Genomic DNA, 13,571 nt, shown 5'->3' on the forward strand with positions numbered 1-13,571 from the left:
CTGTGGATTTGATCAAAATGGTGAGCATAATACTAAGAACAGGGTATTTAGTTATCTTAAGTGCTGTAACAACAGGCTGAGATCCTGTGGCTTTGGTTCCAAGTGAACAAAGCTAATTTTGTCTTTCATGATTTTGGTATGAGTAGTTTTGGGATCCCTGCAATTTGCTGCAATTTGCTCCCATTTGCAGGCTAAGCTGAAATTCAGCAAAAATAGTTTCCCTGGCTTCAGAATAAAAACATTCTCAGTCATGCAGGGACTAGTATGTTTTCCATCTCAAAATAAAATAAATCTCTGAGCTGTCCAGAGAAAGGCAACACGCTCACCTAGAATTAAATCCTATTTTTACCTCAGTTCTATTTTGACTTGTTGCAGTTTATCTTACCTTCCCCATTGCTTCTGAGCTATGTACACACACAAATGGGATTTCTCAGTTCTTTAATATTAAGTAAATTACATGACAAGAGTTCCCCATATACTACCTCACATTAGAAATCCACTCTGCAAATTATGGCTGCTGACTGTATCATGCATGTTTGGGTACGTGACATCCATATTTTGTCTCCCACCTTAGGGCACATCCCTTCAGGTACTCATCTATCTTCCATCACAGCAAAGCAGCTCAAACCAAGACAGACAGTTTCTGAATAAGGATGACCCTCGTCTTGCCCAGAAAGATGCAGCTTGAAGATTTTGGTCTTCAGTAGCAACAGGCATCAGGTTAGCACCTGAGTGTTGGTGTAGACCATGACATTCAATTCCAGAGGGACCAGGCGTGTTTGTACCAGTCTTTCTGCTCTGGATACCACTTTGCATGGATGAGATTTGAGATATTTTTCCAAGGGACTACTTGCATTCCCAAGGTTTATAAATGGTATGCAGCGTGGGAAATGAAACAAACACATACAAGGGATGGAAAGGCCTTCCTCTTGTGCTCAGAGAAACAAAACCAGACATGGGGATTCCAGCTGGCATGATGAGCCATCACAAGCATTTATGTCCAAAAGGTTCTTTCCAGCCTCACTGATCTTGCTGTCTTTGAGCCATTCAGTGCCCAGAGAGTGTTTCAGCCCCAGGTTTCTGTGAATGGGTAGCGCATCAGCTTGAACTGGATCCAGGCTCTCTAAAATTGTGTATTTAAAAGGAATACTGGACTCTGAAATGAGCTGAGTTATCGCCTCAGGGAGGTAGAGCATGCACACCTCTTTTATTACCTGCCCAAAGAATTAGGAGCTCGAGTCCTGCCAGTAACTTCACACAGTCCAGGATTTTCAGGCTGTGTGCTGCTCTGCACAGCTTTGTACTGGGGTCTCTAACCACAGCTTTATTTCTAGCCTCTCTTCCTCCACTCACATGTCTTCTGCCACAGCTGGTGTAGGCATCTCCCAAGAGGAGACAAAGTTAAAAAGTGCTGCTCCAGCCACATTCCATTGTTTGTTGGCTCACTGTTCGGGGTGGTCAGAATGTACCTAGAAACTTTTATTAATTTAGCTTTCCCACACTATTGTTACTGCCGTGCTTCTCCTATCTAATTAGAAGCTCATTTCCTGAAGGATACACATCTCCCAGAGGGAAAACAATAAGGAACATTCAGTAACCACTAGCCTGTGCTATAAGTTTATTTTAAGGCTCTAATTGCTGGGAGTTCCAAGAGATCTGGGGGTTATTTATTGTTACATCAGAGCAAGTCAAAGGACTAGCACTAGGGCAGAAAGCCTTTCATCTCTGGGTCACTGATTCAAACCCAGCACAGGTCAACAGTGGCTATAAATTGTCTTCATCCGATGAGTCCTCAGGGTTGAATGTGACATTAGTTTGGTGGCCTTCGTTTCTTGCTGAGCAGGCAGATCCCAGGCTCCCAAACCTGCTGCCTCTGTGTGAGCCCACCAGCAGTCTCAGCAGGGCCGTCACCACATGGGCCAGGAGCAAAGGTGTTGTGCAAATTACTCGTTCTCATAAGACCAGCAGTATGCATGCACTCCTGGAAGAGGGGGCGTAAACCCAAGACTAATCAGGCAGAGTGGAAATACATCCAAGCCCCACCTCTCTTCTCTTCCATACCCCGTTCCTCCCATTTTTCCCCTCTGACTTTCAATAGAATAGTGTTCTGATGTTGCCATGCAAATTTTCACTCAATCAGCTGTGAATCCCCAAGCTGAGCACCCTTCATGCAGCCAAAACAAATGCTGTTACTGAATATAAAAGCTTCATTGGCTTTGCCAGTTGCAGGTGGATATGCCCTGGGCATGGATCTTGTGGTAGATCAAGGGGTGTGGATCTGAGCCCTGGTCCAGGCTTATGTTGAAATACCCTATTAGCCGATCAGCCTGTCAGTCATTCGGGGTGACAGTCTCCATGCTCTGCTGGCTATAGAGTCTTTATATCTGCTTGAAGGTTATAGACGCTATCTACCTTTCTCACGCTCAGCTCCTGCACTCCTGAACTTTTGACACTTTCCATTGCAGCTTTGCACCTTGGACCTTGCCTCTTGCAGTAGTTACTTCCAAGCCATTGAAGATGTTTTCACGCAGACAAGGAGGAAAGCAGTAGTGTCGGGCCAGCCAATACATCTGAGACTGCAGCAGGGCTGGCCCAGCTCCAGCATGCACATCAGGGAGGTCTGGAGTCTAGGAGCCAATTTCTAGCCTTAATTAGCTGTGCTTGACTCCTGCATATCTCTACCAAATTCAGTGGCACAACTGCACACGGAGCTCGCACACGCTCAAGACCGGGATCTGGCTCTGCAGTTGCAAACACCGTTCCTGTAAAATCTGGCTCAAGGGCAAGTGGCTGTGTGTGCTCTTCCATCTGGCAAGCTGAGCATACACCTGCCTGTTGAGGAGCATATTTCCCATTTATTAATTGAAAGCTTCTTCTCAGACCCAGTGACAGCTCTTGGTTTGGCCAGGCTCAGCTTGGTTTCTTGGGAATTCCTGAGGGCAGAGCTGAGTTTTGAAGCATTTCAACCTAAAAGATCCAAGTTTTATGAACCAGAAAAACACAAGGTGCACTTGGTCTTGATACTTCGTGCACAGTTTGCGTATTTTCCCAAACAAGCCCTGCCTAAGCCTTCCAGGAGCTCAGCATGAGATTTGTAAATGTGGACAATTTAACAATTTTATATTTGATGAGCAGAGCTAAATTACACAGCTTTTCTCACTCTGTTATTTAATTGGCTGAGACATTTGAAATTAGACCTAATTACTTTTCTCACTCCATTAATACGCAGTGACAGTTGATTTCTGTTTTGTGAGAAGCATTGGAGCTTTTGCTGAGTTATTCAACTACCAGCTCTCTGTGAAGCTACAGCCGTAGCTAGTTTATGCTAAAACACCTTATGCACACAACTTGCTTTTCACCCAGGTCAACTGGTTGTAGTTAAGCCTCCTTGGATCACACACTACTTTGCGGAGAGCTTGTTCTTGTTGGATTGCTGTGGACAGGCTCCCACCGCTCTCACCACTGGCAAGTGCTTGACTGCTACCCCACACTGCTTGGCTTGGCACTGGCTTTTGCACTTGGGTGTTCGTCTTTGCCCCAGGTTATTCTGGCAGCATCTCTCCTCCTCATTTAAATTCTTGTGGGCAAGGAGAACTTCACCATGTTGAGCTAGCAATGAGGCCATGTAAGCTTTCCAGTCGCACTCTCCCTCTACGCTTGCATGTGCATCGCTTCAGAACACTGCCTTTGCTTGCTCTGCTTCCTCGCTATAGAGATGAGCATTTGTACAAAAGAAATTTGGAAAGCTTCTTAGCATCTCAAAAGAAACCTCAGAGTACAAGGTAAAGATGGGAACAGCATTCACAAGCTGAAGAAATATAATCTTTACATCATACTTGGCCTTAAGATTAGAGTTGGGAACAGGAGCCGTTGTGCACTGGCTCTCCTCAGCATCTTCCACACCTTTGCTGACACAAACAGGAGAGCCACCACCTGCAAAGGGGGTGATCTAGGTCTCTGGTTGAAACTGGGAGGACAAGAGATGGGAAAACCACAGCCCTCCCAAGAGATGGCCTTCAGGACAGCATTTCCTGGAGTATGTTCAGGGAATCAAAAAGGTGCAGCTAATTTTGCAAATGTGTAATTAAGATCACTCAGAGACAAAACACAGCAGCAAAGGTCTCGCTGCTAGGTAGGCTATTTTCTGCTGTTCTAGTCTCCTGGCAAATACAGAGAACGCTCCTTGATGTGACCAACATTTTTAGTCAAAATAGTCTGAGGATCTTCCCAACATTCACCTCCAGTGGAAATGGGAAAGGAGACTCATTCTGCTCATGGCATCACTGATGTGATTATACCACATAGCTACAATGGCTGTGATCCATGGCCAGATCCACAATAACCTGATTTATATGCTTTTTAAATATATTTTTTTAAAAGATTCAGTGCATATTTTCTCTTTTTTATCAATTCTAATACATGAATTTTGTGCAATCTATATGGAAAAAAATATCATCAAAGTGCAGTCTAACACTTCTAAAATTTTACATCCTCCCAGGGTATTGCTTCTAGTAAATCAGAAATCCATATTTTTGGTTTCAGCACATTTCAAAGCAGAGGCACAATACATTCCTGACCTTCCTGTCATCATGTGGGGCATTTTTTCACCTGTCTGCAACATGTCTGCTCCAAGCCATACTCCAGCATCTCCCTCGGTACTACACAGCCTTCTCCATGAAGCTGTTATCTAAAAAGGAAACAGATGGAAACCAGCCATGATTAGCACAGGGCACTACCTCTTACCTCTCTGTCCTTGAGAAATACATGAGACTGGCATTGTCCTCTAAACTTTCTGTGTAAGGGTACATAGAAAACCATGAAAATTTAATCCTCTTCCAGAATGCCTAGAAAAATCACAACTCTGTTTGTGGCCTTAAGTGATGTGAGAGCAGCCATTCCCGGGCTTGTTTTGGCCAGAAGGTGTGCGATCTGCAACCACAGCCCTTTTCAGACCGTTATCACATCAATATTGATTCATCTTTGCATCACATAGATACAACACTCGTGCTGAAAAGGCCATTGCCCAGGCTGGGGGGCATTCCCATGCAACAGCTGCTTCTAGCTTCTCTGAGCAATCCCAGCAAAGGGAAGCTGCCAACAACTCCTATGTGCTGTTGGGCTTTAAGGTCTTGGTAGAGCCACATTTCACACCCATAGATCTCCTCATGCAACCCAGGAATGATTTGGGTTGTAGACTGACAGTGGCCATGCTGTGGGGTGACACTGAGTGGCAGAAGCCATAGTGAAAGAGATGCCAAGCAGGTTTGCATGCTCCTGTCCTGGAAGGGGCACAGAGCTCAAATCTGATTAAGACCTCCGTGGTTTCCTACATCTGTACTACATCTCCCATGCTTCAATGCAGTCTCCTCTCCGGGACTGGAAGAATAAAAAAAGAGTGGTTTCCTGACCTCCCCATTTGCAGCGACAAAACCATCACTGTGGTGATTGCAGCCCATCCCCATGAGTCATGGTAAGAGCAGGCCAGAAACAGCCCTCCACTGCAAAAAGCAGTGTCTGATAACCATCCGGAAAAAATAACCGCCTCATTTATTTCTGCTCAGCCTGCCCCTCCTTTAGCCACTGTGCAGAGCCACTGCAGGACAAGCTGTAGGAAATACCAGACCTTAACCCCTTCACCTGTGAGGCAGGCTGGCTGCTGTGATCACACCACTCAGCGAGATTCCTGGTGGCACTATCTGAATTGATGAACACCAGCGGAGGAAATATCAGCAAGTGCTTGTTTATCCTCTCTTGGTCCCAGAGTCGTTATATTTTGGAGGAGACATTGCAGCAGATGTTACAATAACTGTCATGCAGCACAGAGACACAGGACGGGGCTTTGTGCCACTAAGGGCTGTCCCTTAGTGCACAGCTTGGTTGCATGTGCATCCTGAGGAACAGGTTCCCAAAGGCAGGTGAGTTCCCCATCGTTCTGCATCTTTGCTCATGACAGAACCACTGAATTTGATACAGGTATCACCTGCGCCAGGGAAAGGTCAGATTAGTCAGGTATGAGATTTTATTTTGGCCTGGAAAATCTGTAAAAGAAATACCTGCTCTTCATTTCAGCCTAGCCACTACACCAGTAGCAGCATCCCAGTGAGCACCAGGACACAGGACTGGGAGGATCTCCTGTGTTGCTGATTCTTGCAATCCTAAGGAAAAACATCATAAAAATCCTTCTATAAGTCAACCACACTCCATCTTCTACAGACACCTGCTTTCTTCCTTTCTTCCCTCCTGCCTAGGAGGGAGCTCATTACCACATTACCCCAAGGTTGCTAACAACCTTCCCCGATTTATAACCTAGATTTATTCATAGCCACTTCGTGGCCATTTGTTCTTATGCCAACATTGTCCTTAGGCTGAAATAACTCTTTTCTCTCTCTAGTATATTTATAGACAGCTGTCACATCCTCCCTTGAGCTTTTGTCTTGCTAAACTAAACAAGCCAAATCCAGCAGTCCCATCTCACGTGACAGGTTCTCCATAGTCCTGATTGTATCCCTGCTTGGTCCAGCCTCAGGTCACCTTCCCAGTTCCAGAAGGTCTGGCCTATTCCAGATGCCCCACCTAGATATCCAGATCATTGCAGGTCTTACACATAGTGCCTGGAAGAGGCAACAACAGAGAGAAATGATGCAGCAGCTGGGTTTTGACCCAGATATACATGCTAGTAGCTCCCAAGTGCTACCACCCCACACAACTCATGCAATACCTGTGACAGGGCAGACCCATCACTGTGTGGGTAGCACAGCCTAGAGCCAATATGTGAAGCAATAAGCCCAAGGGATGATGCATGGTGAATACCAGCCTAGCACTTAGTACCACAGCGATTTCTTCACCAGTTAGGAAGATTTCTTCATGCATGTCCTGGGTTTTGTTAATGTCATGGCCCTGTCCTATAAACTGATTTTGTACAATGACTAAAACAAAATACAGACCGGCAGTACAGTGAGTTGCATTAAATAAGGGGCAGCTCACAAAAGAAGAAATAGTTTGTGGGTATTGAGGAAAGGCAGACACATCTGGATGCAACCAGAGACGGGGTGGAGAGCTGGGAAGGGGAGGAAAGAGAAGAAGCAATGCCATTGTGCGATCTGAGTGCAGATTGCCCCGTGGCACTAAGTCCTTTGAACTTCACCCCACCCCTCATAAGCCTCTCCCTGCACAGAAGCATGCAAGTTGCACAGGGAGCCTTAATAAATTGCAGTTCCTAATTAAGCTCCTGATTAGGCACCTAATAAGAGTGCTTGCTTTTAGAACTTTGGTTTTCTTTGGACATGTGTTTTCCCCTGTATTTGATCATTTTAACGGTTATATTTCCAGTAAGCATAGTTTTGATCAATCTTCTAGCAACATTTCACCATTGAGATGTACATCACTGACAATGAGCTGCCTGCCCAGAAGCATGGAAGTTATTGTAATCACCCTGTCATCACAAAGAATCAACCTTTGTCTCAGCTCTCCAAGGCAAGAGGCAGAAGGATGATGCTGAGCTATCCTGCTAGTGTGAATGTATTTTGATTTTGCTGATGGATGGGTGTTTGGGCAGCTGATTCACTTGGGCTGAGATCTGAGATTTTCCAATTCATCTTGCTTGGGGAAGGTTATAATAACTTCTCAGAAAACTTAGGCCTAGTAACTCAAGTAAGGCCATGGAAAATTACTCTGAAGTGACCTGATGTCCCAAGATATTGTGTTTCATTGTTTATTTGTTTATTTACTGAGAGGAAAACCTAGCAGTAATTTCTGCTATGCAAAATGTTAAATGTTTTAAAAATTCTTGGCCTGTGCAGGACTTTTCCTACTTAGCAATGACCAACAGTGACCTAATTCAGCTTTGACTGGACTAAGCTGCAGGGTTCCAGTGCACTAGATACATCCCAAAGCTTCACCAATGCACACTGCATATGGAAAAAAAAATAATAGAAACCATTAATTTTAAGAAGCCTATGGATGGCTAGGAAGTCCCACCTTTTGAACCAAGATGCCTGAGGGAAGACTGCTGCTCTAGACACCTCTTAGTAGTGTTGGAATGTGTCCAAAGATGGCCTGATGGTGAGGAGCTCTTGGCCATCAATGGTTTGCCATCACCACAGTCAACCACGTGCTGGTCAGCAGATTCAGACACACCACTGTGAGAGCAGGAGGAGCAGAGAAGGCAGTAACAGAGGACAACTTTTGGAGGCTTCAGCAATTTCAGCAACCTGTTTTCCATGTTTCTAGTTTTTTCTGCCCAAATTGTGATCTGGTCACATTTAGTTTTAGGATGTCAGAAAGTGACTGTGTGCTTGTGAGGGTGGGTGCATGCATGAAACTACCATGGGAGAAGGTCAGCTAGAAAAGTCCTCCAGGTCCAACAATTCCAAAGTCAACAAAGGCACTCGGTGAAACATGTCCTGTGTTTAAAAGTTCCTAAATTTTGAGCTGTCATTGAAATTCCAGTACATAAATGTTCTGAACCACCTGTCATGTAATGTTCCATTAACGTCTGAATTATGTTATCACTTCCAGGAGAGAGAGCAGAGAAAGTTGAGACTGAACATAAGAACTGAAATACAAGGAAATAGTTTTTATGTTGTGGTTCAGACAAGGGATATTTAAGTTATTTAATCACAATTTTTTTAAATGCATTTGATGACAGTGGTAAAATTCCGGACTAATAGTTTATAGTTAGCCACCTTCTTAGACTCCATCTTAACATTTACAAAAGACTTGGCTACACTTTTACTACAGTTGATAATTCACCTTCAGTCCAGCACTGAAACTGTCTTGTCCCAGCCAGTCTATTTGATAGCTGAAGTGTCCTGTTGTTAGGTAAGTCCAGCATTAATAAAAAGCTTAGCTTCAGTGATTGTTTTCTTGGGTTTAGGTTAGTTTATTTAACAGCTCTAATAAAATATATAAAACTGAAATTGATACCGAACCCATCTCTCTGGAGCAACATCGCTCCAAAACCTTGGAGGGCCTGGAGCGGATGCCAGCCGGCTGGTTAAAAGGCAATTTCCCCCACAATAAATCTGTGCTCTCGCACGCTGGGAAGCTGTTAACAGTGAGAGTGGGGAATTCTGCTCAAACAGTGTCTGGCAGCAGAGGACCACACAAGGTGCAAGGCAGAGGAGAACTGGGCCATAAATTATCATTTCATTATGTTACTATTTAAATAGCCTTAGGGATGGAGGTTGCAGCCCTTCCACCATGCGTTTTGCTGTCCTCCACCTCCAGCGCATCCCTCCCCTGTCCCAGTCTCCCCAGCCTGCCTGAGAGATACTCCACACCTGAACATCACCGGCCTCTCCATGGGGTCTCCACTTCTCCTTATTCCTAGCATGTCCTGTGGATGGCAACTATATAAAGTGAGGCTTTTGTGCTTCTCAGGTGTGTCTTTAGTGCGGACCTTCACTGCACAGCAGGCACGCACATTTAGGAGCGGTACAGAGACCACTGAAAGGAACATTTCGGAGTAGGCTGTCATGGCACTGGTGTTCAGAGAGACCATGTGAAATGGTAAATAAAAGCTGATCCTTGGCTATTCAGAATTAGAGTGAAAAGCTGCTAAGATCTACAAGAGTATTTCTCATTAACTTACAATTTCTTAGCATGTTGTGGAAACAGATGCTTGGTCCTTCCCCACACAGTCCATCATCAGAGTCAAAGCAACACTGCTTTATCTATAAGTTTTGCTTCTACTGCAGGAAAAATGAAAAAGAAAGGCAAATCTCCTTCTTAAATAATTGTCATAGGGCCTAATTTTCAAGATTCTTTGGCATAAACATTTTTAGAAAAGAGGAAATCAGAAAAGTATTTGGGTACTTACATCTTGCTTTGTTATCACAAATGGCTATGTGCCAGAAGGCAGAGACCAGAGGCAAGGAGCACAGAACGGAGCCTGGATTTACCATTCATCTGTCTGGAGAGTGGGTAACACTGTAGTCTGTGGACTACAGCCCAATTGGCCTGTACACATATTTCAAGTAACATATTCTGCAACAAAGACCCACATACCAATGCTCTTAAAGATGCCACAAGCATTTAACTTCTCTTCTGAATTGATATTTTTATTTCCCAGTCTGTGTTCACTTGTAATATAGTCCTTTTCCCCATATAGTTATAAGAATATAAACTTTGTCAGCTAAAACACCAGTTAAAAACCAAAACCATTCAGGTCTTCTACCTATGGAAAATAATTTAAAATTATGGTAATCGCACATCACATTGGCAGCTGATTAGCTGGATTCACCGGGAAGGCAAAGTGAAAGGACAACCTTCCTGCAAAGCTCAAGTCCTTCCTCCCAAGGACTCTCTGCTAACACCAAGAAGAGCAAACAGACACTTAGCAATGAATACCAAAAGCCTCAAGAATCTGTGGTATAATGAGAGAGGACTTCCATCACCTCTTCTCCTGTGTAATTGCAGCCTGTGATATCCACGTGTCGGAGACCTCTGTGACCTCTTCCCTCCTGGCAAGCACCTCTGCACCTTCTCACCAGCACAAATTCTCATGAGTTTGTGTTATGTCGGGACTGAAGTCATCTCTGCCAGCCTCCAAAGAGACCACAAAGAATTATCAAGCAATAAACACCCAGAAATGGTAAAAATGGAAGAGACCAGTGCCCAGCATTTTATTAAACCCACCATTATCTATAATAAGCAAAGAGACTGACTGCAGGATGTGGATCCTCATCTGGCCATGAGTTCACCCTGCTCTTGCAGCAGGACAGGCAGCCAGCAGAGAGGGCAGGATGAATTGCCCCAAATCCCCAGAGCAGAGCTGATATTTACGGGCAATGCTAAAAATTATGGCACAAGGAAATCAACAAGCTGAAAAGCCATGCTGTCTGCGGCTCTGTAGGAAACAGCAGGGCGGAAAAGCAAAGTTTGCCAAATGGATGAGGAAAAATCTGGTAGGGATGCTTTTTTTTAAAAAAAATCAACTTTCTTAGGATGTTTTACAAACAATGAAGCACAGAAGAAAATGTAGAATGTGTTTTTTACATAGCGCGTGGCTGGGGGAGGCAGCTGCGGTTCAAGTGGAGTAGAAATTAGTGAGTGATGGACATTGTCTTCAGACTCTTGGTTCTACCACATCTTGCCTAACCCACCTGTGCTATCAGAGTAGCACAGATATCAGGGTCTTTATTCCCTTACACAGCCAAATTTTCCTCCTGTCCTTGCTCATAGCAATAAATGGAATTAACAGGAGCATTAGGATTATGCTTCTCTCTGTATCTGCCCAACCAGTTTTTGCTTTTCCTCTCTCCATGCCAGATGCAACAAAACACCTAATGACCTGCCTAACTTTAAGCCCTGTGTTTCGATCCTGCTTGCTTTAGATGAATTCAGGCACATGGTCATTGCTGAGCTGGATCTGACACCATCACTGACAATGTTATGTGGTCCCCAGCCTTCAGGGCACCAAATACCCAGACCTAGACACAGTTGTGAAGTTTTTTGGCTTGCACTCCTCTTCCACTTCAATCAAGGTAGATGGAACAGCAAAGACAGTGTAAGAGGGCATCATTCAAAGAAGAAACACAAGTGATTTTTCCCCAGAAATTATTGCATGGCCACAGACCTCACACACAACCTCCAACAAGTTTCTAAACCTTCACTTTTCCCCTTTGAAACACCGATATCCGTGTATCCTCACTTCCCTGGACTTCTGTCAAAGCAGATCCATTTAAGGTCAGGAAGTACTTGTGTATGTATGTCAGGAATGACATGTATACTATAAACAGATTTGGCTACACATTCAAATAAAGACCCCTGGAAAGGGGATACCTGGTTGTTGGCACCCCTTGAACATCACACAGGAATGCTGTGCTTCTCCTGGTCAATTCAGGTTCAACCACCAACACTCCTATGCATGAGAGCCATTGGCCCATGCGAGGAAATTGGTGGACCCATCCCCTGGTGTGAATTGGTCCCAACCCAGTTAGATATATCTCCAAGACATTCCCAGGTTCTGTGTGGGTTGGAAGAATCCAGGACCTGTTCCCAGCTGATGTTTTGGATGCAGCCAGTCTGGCTGGCTGGTGAAAATGTTTGCTAGGGTAGCTGAAGGCCATCACCTACCAGTTGGCCTCAACGCTCAGAAATGTCTTCAGGCGCATTTCATTTCCTAGTACCAATACAGCTAGAAAGACCATGACAGCCCTGTGTATATTCCTAGTCAAATAAAGAGGCAAAAAAATCACTTCCAAAGAAAAAAAATCAAATTTAAATAAAGGAATTTTTTAAAGTTTCATTAAAAAATTATGGTCACTTTTGGCTAGTTTTACTAAATGTGCTGAGCGTTTTATAACCTTCACACAGAAACTCATCCCATGAAGAGTGAAGTCTTGTTTTCTTCTCCATTGCTGTACAGGTCTAGCTGCTGCTACAGTGAAATCTGACTCTAGGTTTGGTTTTAATGATCTGACAGAGGTCCATAGGGCAGGACCTCTCTCATTTCTTACAAATAAAAATAATTAAGTAAGATTCAAATATAGTCTTTATTCTTTGGGGGACATTTTCTTAAAAGCTTCCATAAAATAGGGTTACAAGTCACTGTTGGTTCATGTCTTCATAATCTTTTTTAATGATAAGCGGGGGAAAAAAAAAAAAGCACTTTTGAATTAAAAGATTTCAAAAGAGTCAATGGTTTCTTGACATCAGGCATATTTGTAAATTTTAATGAAAATAATATTATAGGTGACCAACAATTGTGAAATTTTAGCATAAATTTGAAACCAAGCTCAGTTAAAACTCTGGGTGCTCAGACCTGGGACTCTGAAGTTACCTGTTATGAATATGAACTAGGACGTTCCAGTTTATGAGCAGGAATATCTGACTCAGAGGAGCTTGGGGCCAGAGGACCCGCTGGGTCCCCTTTGGAGCCATTCCTGGGAATCTCAATTAACTCTATTTCCCAACACCTGTGGAGGACCTCACTTTGGCTCGAGGATCCCCTGGTTGTAGCAAACATCATGTACTTATACAGCACCTTCCATCCAAAGCCATCTTAAAACAACTTCACCCGAGGCTATTCACCCATCCATGCAATGTCATCTTTTCCCTTTTGGAAGGTGCCATTGATTTAACACCCTGCAACATAAAGCAAATCTTTAGAAGAGGAATTTCAGAAGACAGAATCCAACTGAAACCTTACAGACATGTCCCCTTCCCTTTGCAAATACAGAGCAGAGGCAAAATTTTAGGGCATTAGCTTGGTTTCCTGTGCCAGGGAAAGTTGTTCTATAGAGAAAAACCATCCCACTTCATAACCCTGTATAACCCAGCTAAAATCAAATGTCAAATCCCCATAATCATCTGTCCCTCAGCCAGAGGTTGTTTTTCTTCATGGATGAATCAAACATACTGAGTAAATCACATGAATCACCAACGGAAACATCATCCTTACAGCATCATCACACATTTATGAATAAGGAGCTTGTTTTGCAGGTCCCTAGAGAAGAAATAAAGCAGTGGGAGCTCAGGGAGGGGCCCAGGGCTTTCACAAGCATTTTGTTTTAATAGATCACGAACAATAAGGTGTCTCCCTCCTCCCATCAAAAATATTATAGGCA

Source organism: Falco rusticolus, chromosome 1 (genome assembly GCF_015220075.1).
Source record: "Falco rusticolus isolate bFalRus1 chromosome 1, bFalRus1.pri, whole genome shotgun sequence".
Classification (NCBI taxonomy): Eukaryota; Metazoa; Chordata; class Aves; order Falconiformes; family Falconidae; genus Falco; species Falco rusticolus.